Source organism: Urocitellus parryii, chromosome 9 (genome assembly GCF_045843805.1).
Source record: "Urocitellus parryii isolate mUroPar1 chromosome 9, mUroPar1.hap1, whole genome shotgun sequence".
NCBI classification, from domain to species: Eukaryota; Metazoa; Chordata; class Mammalia; order Rodentia; family Sciuridae; genus Urocitellus; species Urocitellus parryii.
Window position 1 is genome coordinate 144,314,358 of NC_135539.1, and position 18,067 is coordinate 144,332,424.

Sequence of the window (18,067 nt, forward strand, 5' to 3'; positions counted from 1 at the left end):
AAAGTGGTGTAACCCAGCGACTTTCTAATCAGATAAGGTGGAGAGATACAGCGATCGCATGGTACTGTGGGCTGTGTAGTCAGTTGTGTGACCTCATTTCTGCTCCTGTGTTGTCAAGGAAAAGTCACAATTCACAGCAGAAACCCCATGTGTAAGTTTCACTCAAAGATGAACTCGGATCCTCAACAGGTTCCCTAAACTTCAAAATGTGCTTATTTATGTACTTTATAAATGGAAGTGAATTTTCTACCTATAAACCATAAGCTCATTGAAAAATTATGAGAGTATGCAAAGATAAAACTAAAATCAAATTCCTCATTTGCCGCAGTCTGGCTGGGCACAATTCAGGAGCCACTTATCAAGCAGAAATGAACTTTATTTTTAGAACACACGTCGCACCACATGAGCTCTTCAGGAATTCCCTCAGAGCCCAACTGCCACCACCGGCTTCCCACAAGCCTCTCAACCCCCCCACTCCTCCTGTTCTTGAGGCCGGTTGGCTGGGTCGTGTGGGCGGAGCCCCCAATGAGCAGCTCTGTGGTCTGAAAGGGCGGGGAAACAGCCCAATGAGCATCACCACAGAGGAGCCAATCATCTGGCAGCTGGAAGTTTGCTGGGGCTGCTATGAGCCAATCATCAGCGGGCAGTTGGAAGTTTGCTAGGGCTGCTGTGAGCCAATCATCAGCTGGAAGCTGGAAGTTTGCTGGGGCCCCTTCGGCTGTGGCTCTCAACACTCATTATAACCAATTCAGATACTGTTTATAGAGGTATGTCTGTTTTTTAGTGCCATTACCACTGCCTTTTAGATCGGCACTGGACCCACATGGTCGAACACTTAAAAGGTACAGAGGGACATAGATCCAAGAGTTAGCTGCTTAGCTCTTGTGTTTGGAGAACATCACTGTGGCTAGTCTTGGGTAATGACTACTTACGTGCAATTTTAAAATTTTTTTCTTTCACAAACTTCAGCAAATTCTACATTTGCACATTACTTTTTTTGCCTATTGATATCTTTGGAGTTGACTGAGGTTTTCTTTCCTGGGCAAATATGGTGGACTTCATTCAGAGAGATGCTCTGCTGGGAGAGCTAAAAACGGGGCATCTGATTAGAGCTTTAACATCTGATGGGTGTGGAAGTCTTCGCCCTCTGGAGGATGAATCTGTTCGTTAATGCCTGAGTGACTGGAGGAGCTCCGCAGTTCTTCTGAGAGTTCACCCTGGTTCTAGCCAGTAGGGTGGATTTAAAGGGAGGTTGGCTCTGAAGAATACACTTGTTTCCACTTGGCCCTATAAGACCAGACTAACTGTGGTCTTTGTTAATCAACTGTCTGCTATTGGACATTTAACTGTTTCTACCGTATTACAAATAATGCAAAGATCACTATCCTTTAAGACAACAATTCACAAATGTTGGGAGTTGCCCCGGCTGCAAAGACTAACTTCCCCATCCCCTGAGAAGAGCCGTCCAATGTTGAGCCCTGCTGGCTCACATGATCCTTACCCACCAATCAGACTAGCCCTGGTGGTTCACATGATCCTTACTCACCAATCAGACTAGCCCTGCTGGCTCACATGATCCTTACCCACCAATCAGAATGCACCCCATGTCAACTGTCAAACTGTTAAACTGTTAAACTGTCATAACTGTCAAGCCACCCTGGCTCTATAATTATGCAGAGCTGTTCCTCAATTAACGGGCATTTTCTCCGATGATGAGTCTTTTTCGTTCTTTCATTGGTGCCAAAACCTGGGAGGGGGAATGCTTCGCTGCTCGAGGGCCCCCTCCCCCAAGGCTCGCCATCCTCGTCCACTCTTTTGAGCGCTGCTGCTACTCACACAACACCAGCTCTTCAGTAGGTGAGTTTCCCTATCGGGTAACCAACTTCAGATGGGCTACGCAGGGGCTTTGACCGTGATCATCCAGCAAACCTCTGACGCCCAATCTGGAGGAGAGAATGCACCCCACCACAACCTTCATGGTCACGGTGGACTCTCTGGAGCCCGGTTCATGAGCGGGAGGTGCTGAGGGGTGGAAGAACAGGCGCTCCTCTCTCTCTCTCTCTCTCTCTCTCTCTCTCTCTCTGTCTGTCTGTCTCTCTTAACCACCCTTGTCCCCCTGACCTATGGGGGCCTTTCTTCCCTTCCTGCAGACTCCCCCTTATTAAATTCTGCACACACGATTGGCCTTACTTACTATCAATTAGACAATCAAAGTCAATGGCCCCCAGGAGGATCCCTTAGATCCCACAATTCTCAGAGATCTGTTTAACTTCTGCGAGTGCTGGAAAAAGTGGAAGGAGATCCCCTATGTTGAGGCTTTTTCTCTTCTTCATTCTCACCCCTACCTATCCAGCAGAAGAACCCCCTGCCTACCGACCTCCCCCATTGGCTCCGTCCACCCCCTCAGGTGCTCCCCCTGACTCGGCCAACACCTTTAGTTCCCCCCAAACTAAGTCCTGCCCCTAGTCCCACAAACCATCGCCCCTTTAAGAGAGGTTGCTGGATCTGAGGGCATTATCCCTCAGGAAGAAAGACCATCTATCCAAAAAAGATATCCGGGTACATGTCCCATTCTCTATGAATGACCCATGAAACTCCAGCAAAGGTTGGGCTCATTCACCACAAAAGAAAGTTTCAAAAGGGCCCTCCAGGCTTAGAGCATCACTTATATGTTATTGGCTAATACTCTTCTTCCTGAGGAACGTACCAGAGTCTGGGAACTTGCCAGAGCCCATGCGGATGAGACTCACTGAGTTAATCCCAATCACCCTCCGGGGCTACTTGCTGCCCCAGATCAAACTCCCACCTGGGATTATAATACACAAGCTGGCACACAGAGTAGGGACCAGTTCTCTGCATGTGTTATTGCTGGGCTCAAAAAAGTGGCCCTTAAGGCCGTCAATTTCCAAAAATTACAAGAGACCCCATCGGAATTTCTGGATCGGCTCACGAAAGCCCTTTAGCAGTAACCTAGATCCCGAAACCCCAGATGGCCATCATGTTCTTATGACATATTTCCTCTAGCAGAGCTACCCCAACATCTGGGCCAAACTAGAAAAGCTTGAACAAGGCCCTGCCACCCCCAAGACTGAGAAATTTCAGATGCTCACCCAGGTCCTGCAGGGTGCTTCCTTGGGTCGTCCCATCACCGCAGGTCAACCCCCACCCCCCGCCTGCTTCAAGTGTGGCAAGGAGGGACATTGGGCCAGGGCATGCCCCGCACCACACACTCCACATACCCCATGCCCTAAATGTCAACAACAAGGTCATTGGCCTCTCACTGTCCTAGATCCCATAGAAGGCCTATGGCCAGGGAACCCTCTGACCTTCTGGGCATGGCAATCAATTGACGGAGCCTTGGGTCCTTGTCCCCAGCCGTAATGATCAATAGACAGGAACCCAGGGTGCGGATTCAGGTGGAGGGACGCAAGGTTGACTTTCTCCTTGACACCAGGGCTACCTTCTCAGTCCTGACAGAATTCTGGGGGCAAACAATGCCGTCCACCTCCCCTGTTGTTGGGGTTGGAGGAAAGACCATCTATCCAAGAAAGACTCCCCTATTACTCTGTTCCACAGACAACTTCCCATTCTCTCAGACGTTCCTAGTTATGCCTCAATGTCCAGTTCCTTTGCTCAGCTGAGCTATTGTCTGTAAATTCAACACAGCAACCAACATCCACGCTCCTGGCATCAGACAGGCCCCAGAATCGGCCTGTTCATCTCTTCTGGCCCTTTTGGCAGAAGACTGGCCATTCTGCTCCACTTGTGAGGCCGACATGAAATACCCTACTAAAAAGGACCCCTTACCTAGAACCTGGTTGACTTCGATTGTATGGGATACCCACACCCCCTCCACTGTTTCCTGCCCACCAGTTTTTTTTTTTAAAGAAAGAGAGAGAGGGAGAGAGAGAGAGAGAGAGAGAGAGAGAAAATAACTTTTATTCATTTTTTTAGTTCTTGGCGGACACAACATCTTTGTTGGTATGTGGTGCTGAGGATCGAACCCAGGTCGCACGCATGCCAGGCGAGCGTGCTACCGCTTGAGCCACATCCCCAGCCCTCCTGCCCACCAGTTAACATTCATCTCAAAGATCCCAACACCTTCCCCAATCAGGCTCAATACCCCCTGTCCACAAAAGCTCTCTGGGCCTACAACCTATTATTCAGGACCCTCTTATCAAGGGGTACCTCCGTCCTGCTCATTCCCCTTACAGTACTCCCATACTAGCAGTAAAAAGCCCAACGGGTCCTATCACTTAGTTCAGGACCTACGACTCATCAACACCTCCGTTAGGCTCATAGATCCTTTGGTTCCCAACTCATACACTCTGCTGTTTCAGATCCCCCACACTGCCACCCACTTCTCGGCCATAGATTTAAAGGATGCTTTCTTCTCCATTCCCCTTGCCCCCAAATCACAAGATCTTTTTGCCTTTACCTGGTCAGATCCCACCAACAGACATTCTCGATAACTAACCTGGACTGTCCTTCCTCAGGGATTTCGAGATAGTCCACACCTCTTTGGCCTCTGACCTGCAATCTTTTCACCCCCAGTGCCCCGAATCCACCCTCTTGCAATATGTTGATTAAAGCACTCCTTCCTTGGGCAGATTTGAAAGTCCTAGTCCTCTCACCTTTAAGTCTCGGCCGCTAGAGAGACACTTACCCTCCCCTTCCTCTCTCTTGCCCTGCCTCTCCCCTCTTTCCGGCCCTGGGAGTATCCAGCCTCTCCAGGAGGGGTCCCGAAAGCCTTGGCCAAGGTCTCCCACTGCTCCATCTCTGTCCAGGACGAGAGCTTCGACTGTCAGGATTCGGTGACGATCAATCTCTGTAGCTCGAACCTGCCACTAAGGCACTCCCGATTTTTTGGCTCTAGCGGGGACGCCCCTTTTGCCAATAAATCAGTTTCCTCCTTCTCTCTTACCACAATTGCATCCTCTTCCCTCCTCCTTACATGGGTAATGTGTCCTCTCTGCCTGTCGACTCTCCCCTACAATGCCTCTTGGATCAAATATAGCACCCAGGCCTGGCCCTCTTATCCCTTAGACAATCAAAGCAGATGGCCCCTTTTTGGGTCCCTGGATCCCTCCATTCTAAGGATCTCTACAATAACTGTGAACATTAAAAAAAACATGGGTAGAGATTGCTCATGTCCAGGATTTCTTCTTGCCCCGATCCAATCCTGTTCTCTGCACCTCTTGCAAACCTCTACAAATTCTCTAGCCCATCCAAAGGGTGCTCAACAGATGATCTCTCAAGGGAAAAAGGCCATTACAGTAGACAGAAAACAGCTTATTGTGTCTATACCTACACCAAAGATTTCTTCCTCCTCACCAGGCCGCTATGTAATCTGTCCAAGGACCCCCAGCATGAACCCCTACCACCCTCAGCGGTAGGAAAGACAATCCTTAAAAAGGCCTTCCTCCGGGCACCCGCCCTGCATCTCCCTGACCTCTCCCGTCCCTTCACCCTCTATGTATATGAGAAACAGGGACAAAGTCTTGGCGTTCTGTGTCAGGAATATGGCCCCACATTTGCACCAGTGGCCTACCTATCCAAACAGCTCGACCCCACCATCAAAGGCTGACCCCCATGCCTCAGAGCCCTAGCAGCGGCCCATGACCTCCAGAAGGAAGCACACAAGCTTAGCTTTGGCTCCCTGATAACCATCTCATCTCCTTACCATCTAAAGGATTTCCTCACTTACAAGGGGCTCCAGACAGTCACTTCCTCCTTCCAGGGTTCTATCCCTCCTTGTCTCTCCTTGAAAATCCTCCATCTCTTTTCAGCCCTGCTCCCATCTTCTCCCTCACAAGATCCCATCCACAAATGCCTGGAGGTATTAGAGACAATTTTCCCCTGCCCTACCACTACTTCTGAGGGACCCCTGCCCTCTTCAGACCTCGTCTGGTTCTCAGGTGGTAGCTCCTTTATACACGAAGGGGTTAAAGTGGTGGGGTATGCTGTCGTTTCCCTCTCATCCATCATAGAGGCAAACCTCTCCCACCCAATACCACCAACCAACAGGCTGAACTCAGAGCTGCCACAAGGGCATGCGAGCTAGCGGAGGGAAAACCCTCTCCCTATGTAATACGTCTTCCATATCCTGATCTCCCACGCAGCCATTTGGAAAGAAAGAGGCTATTGACCACCAGAGGGACAGCAGTCATTAATTCCACACTTATTTCTGGCCTACTAGGAGCCTCCAGCTGCCTTCCCAACTGGGAATAATCCATTGCAAGGCTCCAAACTGACTCCTCCCTTACTACTATGGGGAACTCCAAGGCCCATCAAGCTGCTCCATCAGCCGCCCTACAGAGCTTTAGCTCCTCTCCGCTACTCTTGGTTACCACAAGGGATCGGCCCGAAGATCCCCAACAGTTAACTCTTCCAGTTCCTCACTCTCTATTCCATTCCAGTCCACAGAGTCTCACTACTTTCCTTCACTCCCTTTTCACCCTTTCCCCACGTGATAAGGCCCTCCTACAACAGATCACTTCCGCTTGTCAGATCTGCCAGAGAACCAATACCAATACTCCATTAAACCTTTCCCTTCTCATCAGGCCCGCCATCATACCCCGGCTGCAGACTGGCAGATTGATTTCACCAACATGCCCCGAATAAAAAACATAAGATATCTCCTTGCATTGGTAGATACTTTTTTGGGATGGATTGAAGCCTTTCCCACTTCTAACAAACGGGCCTCTATGGTGGTCGATCTGTTGCTTACTCACATAATCCCCCGTTTTGGGATGCCCACTTGTATCCCATCAGACGATGGCCCAGAATTCACCTCGCAGATAAATCAGGAGCTGGCTCACGTGCTATCACTCCCTTGGAATTTCCATTGCCTTTACCGCCCCCAGGCTTCCGGAAAGGTTGGAAGGACCAATCGGTCCCTTAAAGAGACCCTCACCAAGCTCACCATGGAATTAAGCCTGGAGTGGGTAGAGGTGCTCCCCTTGGCTTTATTGTGCATTAGGGCCTTGCCAAAGAAGCCTTCTAATCTCTCACCTTTCAAACTCATGTATGGCCGTCGCCTCGTTCCTCCAGGATTGCCTACAAAACCCCTACCCATCTCCGAAACCTATGCCCTGCCCCTCCTCTTCCATCTGCGCTCTGAACTCTGGCGCTATCAAGCCTGGCTCCTTCCTGACCCCAGTCTCTCTCAAACCCTACCTCCTAACACCTGGTCAACTTGTTTACTATCACCCACTGGGGGAAAAGCCCCCTCTAAAGCCAAACGGGAGGGTCCTGCTCATGATTATGTGCACTCCCTTGGCGGCCAAACTCAAGCTGTCTAACAACCAACTTACCCCGTGGATTCACATTTCCAGGCTTAAGCTCGGTGCTCCTACACCTTCATCAGAAGAGCCAAGGATCATCACCTGTCATTAACTATTCTTGTCATCCCTCCCCACAAGATCCCCTCAAGCTCCGCTTCTCCCATGTCTCTGTTCTTAGCCCAGTACCTAATGCTCCCCCTCATTTCTGGCCCTTCTTGGGACCTCTCTTTGCCCTATGTCTGGAGATTCAAAGCAAGTGACTCTAAGCGCCCCCTCCAGCCAGACCCCTTCTCCTTCTTACAGCCCCCCACTTGTTTGGATCTGGCCGGTAGTGGGACCGTTGTGTGCTGTCCTTCTGAAGATAACCACGAACCACTTAGGTGTCCGGAGCATGGTGACCCCTGAATAAGTGTGAACTACCTTTTAATAAGAGAGCACTTTACCAGGTGCCTTCTGGGCCTAAGGAGGAACATGTGTATTTTGTTTGCCCTCCCAGTTTCGTAAGAATTCCAAGTATCAGTATTTAAGGTTGAGGTGTTTTACATAAAACCTGGAGAGAGCTGACTGCTCTCAAAGGGAAATCTGGTAACAATGTGCCACCGTCCTCCTTGGCCACCTTTGTTCAGAGCGTGGGAGAAGCTGCCTTCTTTATTACAAAGCCTGTGCTTTCTTGGTGTGACTAGGGAAAGCTGGGAACTGTGATAAGTGAGAGAAGCAAGCAGGTTTGGAAAGCTGGGATATTTCGAGAAAGGTAAAGAGAGAAGCAAGCTGGTTTCAGAGACACCCAGGTAGGAGAGAGTTTGAAGAGCAGCCTTAATAGAGAGGGGAGGGAGCTAGATTGGACTAGGAAGGAAGAGTGGAATTGAGGGTGTTAGGTGCAGGTCAGGCTGGTCTGCAGGTCATGCCAAACAAAGTTAGCTGCAGGATGACCTGGCCACTCAAACCCTCCGTCTGTTTCTTTATCACCTGTTTGCTTCAAGCCCAAACGCCCAAGCCCCCTCTCAAGGCTGAACACTCAACCCCCCCTGTGCCAACAAGGCAGCTTGCAGACCCAGAGACCCCATTGGATTTGGGCTATAAAAACAAAAACTCCCTGTGCCTGTTCCTTCCCTTTATCATAAACTTCATTCAGACTCAGGTGGGTAAAATTTCGAATCAAGCTTTTACCAGCCTCTCCTCAGGAATTACCAACTCCTGGCTACTGACGATACCTCCGGTCGAGACCTATGCCGAATGGACTAGCATCATCATGGATCTGTGGTGGCAAGGAACCTTCGTTGATCTGGTTCCTGTTATATGGGTCCTTTCTGCTCTCCTATGGGGGCTCCCTACTTCCCTCTTATTCTCCCACACCGCCCCATCTCAGCAGGAAGCAGCCAGAATGAGTCGAAGCCCACCCTCATTTAATAACAAAGAGGGGGGGATTGTTGGGAGTCGCCCTGGCTCCAAAAACTAACTTCCCCATCCCCTGAGAAGAGCCGTCCAATGTTGAGCCCTGCTGACTCACATGATCCTTACCCACCAATCAGACTAGCCCTGCTGACTCACATGATCCTTACCCACCAATCAGAAATCACCCCATGCCAACTGTCAAACCATTAAACTGTTAAACTCTCATAACCCCTGGCTCTCTAAATATGCAGAGCTGTTGCTCAATTAAACGGGCATTTTCTCTGATGACGAGCCTTGTTTGTTCTTTCAACAAACATGCATCTTTAGGTGAATCCCTAGAAATAGATTACTGGGCCAAGAGGTGCTTTTGGAACAAAGTTTGCTCTTTACCCTAAAGTTGTACTATATTATTCTCATGCCAGCAAGCGCAAGGATACCTATTTTTCCATATCTTTGTTAGGCAAGTGCATTATTAAATTTTTGTACCTCTTTTTTTTACACTTTTTTTAGTTGTAGGATGATACAATACCTTTATTTTTTATTTTTATGTGGTGCTGAGGATCGAACCCAGTGCCTCATGCATGCTAGGTGAGTGCTCTACCTCTGAGCCACAACCCCAGCCCCCCAATTTTTTTATCTTGCAAGTCAGCTAGGTAAGATAAATAACATACACTTTAACAACTTTTCATTGAAATATATATGGAAAAGAATAATACATATCAGTTCAATAGATGTTCATAACTAAACACACTTTTGTAATCAGAACCTCGATCGAGATACAGAACATTATCAGTTTCCTTACAAGGAGTGATGAATAGCTGGACTTCCAAGAACATAGAGTAATTTAAGCTTGTATATAAACCTACACATGGACCCATTTGACAAATGTACTCTTGCATCTAGTTTCTCTTTTAGAAATTTTACCCACCTGAGTCTGAATGACGTTTATGATGGGGGAAGGAACAGGCACAGGGAGTTTTTGTTTTGGAGAGTGTGAACTTAAATAGTCTCTTTACTCATACCACTTTGGATGTTTCCATTATAAATTCACACCTCAGAGCATGTTTTTGCAGACATTCTATTATGTGTTGTTGTGACTTGCAGGCTTCCCTTGGCTGTGTACCAGGAGTGGAGCTTCTGGGTGGTAAAGTACATACTTCTTCAACTTTGGTCATGTGTCAGTTGTACCCATTTACCTTCATATTAGTAATGCGGCTGATGTTTCCTGACACTTCATCCCTGAGGGTTGTTTCAAAACTTTTTATTTTCTGCTCCTCTTATATGAAACTGACTTTGTCACTTTTTTCCTCCGTAGTTCTGTATACTCACTAGGTTGTTGATGTTTTCCACTGGTCTGATTTCATACTTGATTTTTGTCAAACTATCTAGGGATCCTACTAATTATTGACTGAGACATAGGGAAAAGTAGCAACAAGTGTAGCATTTTTATTTTTCTTAATTTCTAACTTTGCCTTATGTGTTGAAATGAAGATATGGACTAAAATAATCTTCATACGTAGGTAGCTATTAGTCCATTTGAATTGTGCTGCTTAAACAATTTAATCTTTTGTTTAATCTTTATCTAACTTTAATACAACCAGTCTGCTTTTTCTTATACAAATGTTTGATAGATCAGATAATTTTAATCTTAATTTTTCAGGTCATTTGTTTTAGGCATATTTTCTTTAAACCACTTGGAGTTGGATTTTGCATTTTAACTCTCATTAGCAGGGACACTGAATTTAGTGAAGAAATTGTAAACGAGACATTTCATGAGACCCTGAGCACCCATTTGTGGCTCCAGACATGGAAGTCGGCCAAGGGACATGAGAGATCTCTCAGGTCTTCCCATGAAGGCATGCAGCTAGACCTCAGGGGCGCCACAGAGTTCCTGAGCTATCTGAGAAAGTTTTAAAGGAAATTCTAACTTGACTGCAAATATGTGAACGTCTAATCATTTGATACCAGACTGATGAATTTTTATTGTTTACACTGATTCTCACCAGACTTGACTTTTCTTTCTGGTGTACCTTATGGATTATTAAAGGCACATGATATTAATAGCAGGGGTAGACATTTCCTTCAGAGTTCTTGCCTTGATGAATGAGCATGTGCAGAGACCCATAAGGGTTAGGGAATAAACTTTAGAGGTCTCTGATAGTCCAGGCTTCCTCAATTTTAAGGAATTAGTATAAAAAACGGACTGTAAGCTTCCTGAGAGCAGGGCCACGTCCTGTCCCATCTGTAACTCCAGGGCCCAAGGGTGTCTAGAATTTTGTAAGCTCATAATCATAGTTCCTGGAAGATTTAAATGTAAAACATGGTTTTAGCATTTTCTGGTCATTTTTTAATTCCAGGTTTTCTAAAACTATAAAAACTTAGAAAGAAGGCCACAGAGATTTAACTGGCATTGATTACACTCAGCAATTTAAGCTCAGATTTCTTTGTTTAATTTTGAAAGGGCCCACGAACCAATATTCTCTAATATTTGTCTGTAGATTTAAGTCCTGCTTTCATGGTTAGCAAACCGCCTTGGGAATACTTTCCTCAGTTGTCGTGTCTCTTTTCTCTTAGTCGCGTCTTGTTAGCCGCTCCTCGAGTGCTCCTTGTCGGCCACTCTGTCTGCGCTGTCTGCTGTCCCTCGACTGCATGTCCAGCTGTCCTTGCACGGCTCCTGGATCACGGCTGTGTGTGTGTGCTTCCAGGCAGAGTCTGCCTCTCCGGGAGAGAACGGCGAGGCTCCCATTGGATCAGTCTCACAGCGCAAAGGGCAAACAGTTGCCGGCAATGAAAAAGTGTCCTTGTCACGTTGTGAAGCCCAGCCCTCCTGCCAGTCAGAGAGCAGCGAGAAAGGCGCCTCAGGCTGCCCACAGGGCTCTCCTGCCCCCCTGCTGAGCTGAGGGCCTGGAACCTGTCTTAGGACTCCTCTCTGCAGCTGGAGCGCTGGCTCTGTCTCACTCACCAGAAGTCCACGCGCCTGCGTGGGGCTTGCTTTCCTAGGTGATGGGATGAAGGGCTCTCTGTCCTATCGTGGGTAGCAAATAGCGAGACAGAGCCAGAGAGGAACTAGGGCCCTAGAGATGGAACATGCTGTGGGACAGGCGGGGCACCTGCTCTGTGGTGGGGGTCTGCCCACCTGGAGCCATCCAGTCACCCATCACTGCTTGGCAGAACCAATCGCTTGTAGCAATTCATTCTGGAAAATTTATCAAAGTGCTCTGAAATGACAACCTCTTTAAAGCACCACATTGTCCTTTTTCTCAGCTTTTAAGCTTCTGTAGTTCATGGCATAGAAGTAGCCAGATTCAGAAGGTCATGAGCCTAAAGAACATGTTGCCCATGTCACCGTCTGATGCTCCAGAGCCAATAGAAGGGTGCTTGAGAAGGGCTCAAGAAGAGCCATCCCTCCATCTGCCAGAGGCCTCTGCTGTACACGTGGCTTACCGCTGAGGAGCAGGACTGCGGGATGTGAGGTGTCACACAGGAGCTGTATGGCTCCCCTTCCTCTTCAGGTCCTCTCGGGGTGGAAGAAGGCAGTGTCTGGAGATCGCAGAGGGAGCATATGTTTGAAGGAGACTGCACACACTCAGGAGATGGAGCAAGTACATGGACTAAGAGTCGACTGCATTCCTGTGACAGGGACTCACAGTTACAAGGCTTTGCAAGAGGAAAATTGACTTTTGTCTCTGTGTACTGCATGACAATTGGAGATCCTCTGTGTTATTTACTGTGAATATTTTTGGATAAAACCTGCCTAATTCTCAACAACTTTGTTGTTTGTTCCTTCCTGCTTCGGGTGGTGGGCTCCAAGTAGTCATGTGCATATAACATAACTCCATCCTCTCTAGAAAGCCGTGGTTGCTTGGTTCTGAGAGAGAGTTTGACCCAAGCAGAACCATCCACACTCCTCATGGGGATTTGCAGCAGATGTTGCAGGAACATGCATGCCCCTCGTGTTGCTGGCCTATCACTGCAGATGAGAGGAGGTGGGCAGTCTATTCCACTCTGCATGGTACTGCTCTGTGGAGAGGGGAGAGAAAGAACAGCCGTCAGAGATGAGGACGAGGGACAAGATGAATCCCCCAGGGCATTCCTGTGGTGACTCCTTCCTCCAGATGTCCACCTCTCAGGAGTTCATCCAGCTCGCAGTGGACTAACGCATCCGATGCGTGGATGATGGCAGGGTCAGGGCCCTGATGACCATTGCCAGCAGCCCCAGCTCTGAACCTTACAGCACTGGGACCCTGCTCTCCATACACGAGCTTTTCAGGGGCTCTCCAGATCCAGACCACAGTGTCAGGAAGTCTGCCAGGCACAGTGTGGCACTCCACCCATGCTCTTCTCTGTGGGCACAGGGAATATCGTTTCCCACCTGTCCTAGCTGAGGACCAAAATGATTTTGGTTGCCAACTTGATGGAGGGATGCCTAGGTGATTGGTAAAGCATACACCTGGGTGTGTCAGTGAGGATGTGCCCTAAGAAGATTGGCCTGTGGGTCTGTGAACTGATGGGAAGCAGAGTAGTTCTTACCCTGAAAGTGGGTGGCACCATCCAACAGGTGGGGGCCCAGGTGAAATGGCAAAGCAAAGGGGACCAGCTCGCTCTGGCCGCTCTGGCACTTTTCCAGTAGGTGTGCTTCTCTGCAGCAGTCACCTGAAGACTCAGGTTCTTCAGCCTTCAAATGCAGACTTGCACCGTGGCTCTCCAAGGCATTTCAGGCCTTCACCCTCAGGCTGAGTCAGTGGCCTGTCATTCTGAGGCTACTGGGTTTTGGACTGAGCACTACTGGTTTCCTTGGCTCCCCAGCCTGCAGATGCCCATTGTGCAACTACTAGTCTTTGATCCTGCGAGACAGTGTAATAAAATGCCTCTTAAAGTTAAGTGTGTGTGTGTGTGTGTGTGTGTGTGTGTGTGTGTATGTGTTTTCCCCTCGGGAAAACCCTAAGAAGGACATGGAGACTCCACGAGGTGACTGGTCCAGCTTTACTGGCAAAATGAGGTGGGACTGTGATGGGCCTCGGTGTCCATCAGACACGGAGCCTTGAGGTTTCAGAAAGGTGTCTCCAGAGCCCTCCACGGCTAACATTTTTTGGGTATTGAGGCTGAAGGAAGAGTCAAGGAGAACGTGGCTAAAATTGATTCAATGAAGTAAGAAATAGAGCAGCTGAAAGCAATTTAGGACATACCGTATCCTGCAAGCATATTTGCTATAACATTTAAAGTTGAACACAGTACTTTTTTGATGAATAAAGATGTCAAAAAGGCATGAGAGAGGGCTTGCTGGTGATCAGCCCTCTGGCACCTGGCTGGCGTGTTGGCCTGGCTCTGAGCAGCTCTCAGGCAGCCCTTCTCCCCATCCACTGCTCTGGCCCAGACCTGGAAGCCAAACCAGCACCAACTTTGAGATGTATTTAAGGCAGAACTTTAATTTTTCTGTGCTAATTCACAAACCACAATTTTCAGAAAACAGTGGACTCGCGCCATTGGCACCATGGCTTTTTATGTCTTCATAGATTCAACTTTGAAGAGTCAGTATTGGAAAAAATGTGGCCAAGTAGAGTTGAAATACGTGACTGATGGCCAGAAGCTGGAGGGTTACCTGGGAACTGCAGATGGACCTGCTGTTCAGCTTCTGTTCTGAGACTCTGGCACACCCAGTGGAGAGGGACATGGGCCAAGGTCAAGACAGCAATTGGGGGTCTTGCAAAGACAGGTGTGCAGTTTGACAGCTGCTGACCTAGTGCACAAGCACATGCCAAGGGCAAGCATGGTGAGGGGTCGTGTTTGAAGGAATCTGAGAACTCAGTGCACAGAATCATGATATTCGTTGGAAATAGAAACGAACTTTTCAACTGCTTTGAAATTGATCCACCTAGGTTTCATTGAAATTTTCTTTACACTCAGAAAATACTATATCCTCACCAGGAGTGGTGGTATATGCCCATGACTTCAGCTACTAGGGAGGCTGAGGCAGGAGGACTACAAGTTTGAGGCCAGCTTGGGCAACTGAGTGAGGCTCACTGGTAGAATGCTTGCTGAGTGTGAAGGGGGCCCTGGGGTCTCTTCTCAGTACCATACACACACACAAAGAATATCAGACCGTGTGTGGAACAAATTGGCCACATGTCACATAAGTGTAGGTGAAAATAAAGCTGATATTTGGTAACGCAGCTGCTTTTCTGACTGCTCAGGATGTGGCAGGTGCTGTTTTAAACCCCTGTGTGTATGAACTTATGTCTCTGATCTCATTGTCCCATTTTTCAGAAAAGGAGACTGAGCGTGGTGGTGCTGCACAGCTTGCCTGAGCTGGCAGACCTGGCAGGCAGAGCCAGCAGCCTCCATCTGGTCAGCTGTCTGTCTCCAGAGCACAGGTGTCAGACCCTGCCCTGCGCTGCCTCTCAGCCAAGGAGCCCAGAGCACCCAGAGGGTGTGACAGCTGCATGTAGAAGGGGAAGCAGGACACGCCAGGAAAAGGATGCGCTCCCAGGAGAGTCTCTCAAGGTCTCAGTCGGCAGGTGTTCTAGGCTGCGTAGCCCTGCCGCTCCCTGTGACGGAAGTACTGTCAACTGAAGGTGCAGGTGTGGGGAAACGTCCTTGGGCGGCCGATAGGGGCCGTGTGCTAGGGCAGCTTGCCCATCTTCCTCTTTTAGAAAAGTTATACCAATGTTATGAACTCCAGTTGCCTGAGGCCCAAGAGAATGCATTTTGATAGGTAATTTTCTCCAAAATATTGAGAGTTTTTAATATCATCAGAGAAAGAAACAGGTCAGGGGCCAGCATTTTAATTTTGAAGTTCCAGGACATTTGCTCGTTTATGTGTTTTTCTGAAGAAATCAGGAAAGGTGTTGAAGAACGTTTCTGAACTGTTCACAAAAAGTTGTAGAAAGGTGGCTGCTGAGAAATGGGCACCGGGAGCCCGCGCACCCAGAGAGCTGCGTAGGCACCGTGCGGGGCGCAGGACGGGCCTGGGGCTGGGGCCGCCAAGGTGCTGCTCCACTTTCTTTGATGCTGTTAACCATGGCAAGGTCACGGGGAGAGGGCTCTGCTACTCTGAAGTGATTTCTGGGCTGTGAGGTTTGGGAACCTGCTGCCTGGGTGGAGAAGAGCTCAGGGGAGAGCCCCTGGGGACTTTGTGTAAACCCGGGGAAGCGAATGGGAGGAGAGGGGGTGCTCCCCGCAGAAGCCAAGCGAAAAGCTGAAGGGCTGGCCCTGGGGTGAAGCCTGAGCTCGAGCCTTCAGAGGAAGGAGCCGGGCCGCAGTGCAGCAGGCAGTCCTGGGGGAGCACGGGCTGCAGCCTTCTGGTGCCCTCTGCAGTCCACACGGGGTCGGGGCCTGGCTTCCTGTGGGCAGCTGCCTTGCGTCTAGGGGAACTGCTGACCAGATTCTGCTGCTTCCTCATGCACCGGTGGTTTTGGGGACAGTGGACACTGCTGCTTCAGTGGGGTGAGAAAGGGTGACTCAGAGCTTGTGGTCTGGTCGCCCACTTGTAGACTTCTAGGGGAAACCTTGTACATGCACAGACTCTTGGCATTGATTTTTGGAGTGCATAGGAAGAATTAGTGGAATCCCACTTTTTGTCACTGGAATCCTAAGGACAGTGGAGTATTATGGAGGATCTTGTCTAGTAAACTTTACCACTACCCTCAAGGGCAGGGTGCTGGCAGACTTCCTAGAAAAGTAAAATTAGGATTTGATGCTTCACATCAAGACAAACTAATGTCCATTTGGTAGTGAAGCGTCCCCTTTTTTCTCCTCCAAGGTTTGACAAAGGTGCTGTGGATGGTGTGAGGCTGGAGGCTCTCCTCTGGCATCATGGTTCCTCATCTGGGACCTGACAGAGTCATTGTCTCCTACCTGCTTTGTGTCGCAGTGCTGGTCCAATTCCACTCCTGTTTGTGGCCTCCTATTCATCCTGTTTCTTTGCCTCCATATTCCTCAGTATAGCACGTTTTTGTGAAGTTTGAGTCATACTTGCCCACATCCTTAGTTCCCTTCTGAAGTCAGAAACAATTCAGGGGTGGGATACTGGAGACAAGTATGCGGCCCAGACAGGTCAGCTGAATAGTGATGAAGGGGAGGAGACTGGCTTTGACAGGCAGCTGCCCTGGGCTCCTTTGTGCTTCTCTTGAGCCTGCAGTGCCCAGGAAGGGAGAGCTTAGATTTCCACAGCGGGTGCTCCTGCCCCCAGTGGCTTCCTCACACCTGTGATCCCAAGGGGCGGAGAAAGTGAGAGGTTTCACACCTGACAGGTGAGCAAAGGATGGGCCCAGGGAAAGGGAGGAGGAGGTGGACGTCCTCTAGTGGAAGCTTCCCAGTGGAGCAGGAGGCCAGCAGAACGTCGGTCTCCTCTTGATGCTGTCAAGTCTCCACCCATGTGAGAAAAAGGCTATGTCTGTTACCCCCAAAGTCAGTTTACCCTGAAATAATCTTCATTTGAAGATTGTTTTTAGCTCATTATACCTTATAAGGAAAAAAGTCAGGCCTTGTGCATCTCCAAGCCACTGGCCCTTTTGATTCAAGTCAAAGGTCAAAGTGAGAGCCACACAGCAAAGCCATGGACTTTTCTAGAAGGTGATACTGGAGCCTTACCTTGGACCCCAGAACATTTCACTCTCTCATATCCCCCACTTCTCTCTAAATTTTAAGTATTTTTCAAGTATAGGCAATGTTAAAATTTCTAAATTCAAGGGGACTAAATAGAAAAATGACCCTGATAGTTGAATATTGCTAGAAAAAAATGATACAGGCCAGCTATTCTAGTTTATACCTGAACTTACTGTTTGACAGGTGTTTCTCATGTCTTAATGTAACTTCTCACAGTAAGTTATCAAGTTATTCAGTTACATTGGGTTACATTTAAGTTTGCCTTAAAGGGTTCAACAGAAAGTTCAGAGATGAAAGTTCTTCAGGAACCTTGATAAAAATTGCTTTCAGGTTAAAACTCTTGGGTGGGCTAAACGCGCAGTAGTGCAGAGGGCCTTACTCAGCCACTTTTCAGTGTGGAGCAGATTGTGGCTCCCAGAGTGGTTTCCCCATTGGGCTTGGTCTCAAATAGGAGAGAAGAGCTTCCTTAGAGGAAAGCGCCCAGCTTCCCGGGGGCACAAAAGGGCATGAGCCCACCCATCATCTGCTAATAACTGCCTTAAACGTTGCTACTCCAGGCACTCTCCGAACCACACCCCGTCTCTGCCATGACTTCTGTTGATTGGAGTAGTATTTTAAATATTGTTCACAAGACGTTAGATCAGCTGTTCTAAACGTATGGTAGTAATAAAATTTGGTTAAAGATGGGGAAACAGAGCTGGGCTGTGGCTCAGTGGTGGAGCACTTGCCTGGTACACGTGAGGCCCAGAGTTCCATCCTCAGCACCCATAAAAATAAATAAATAA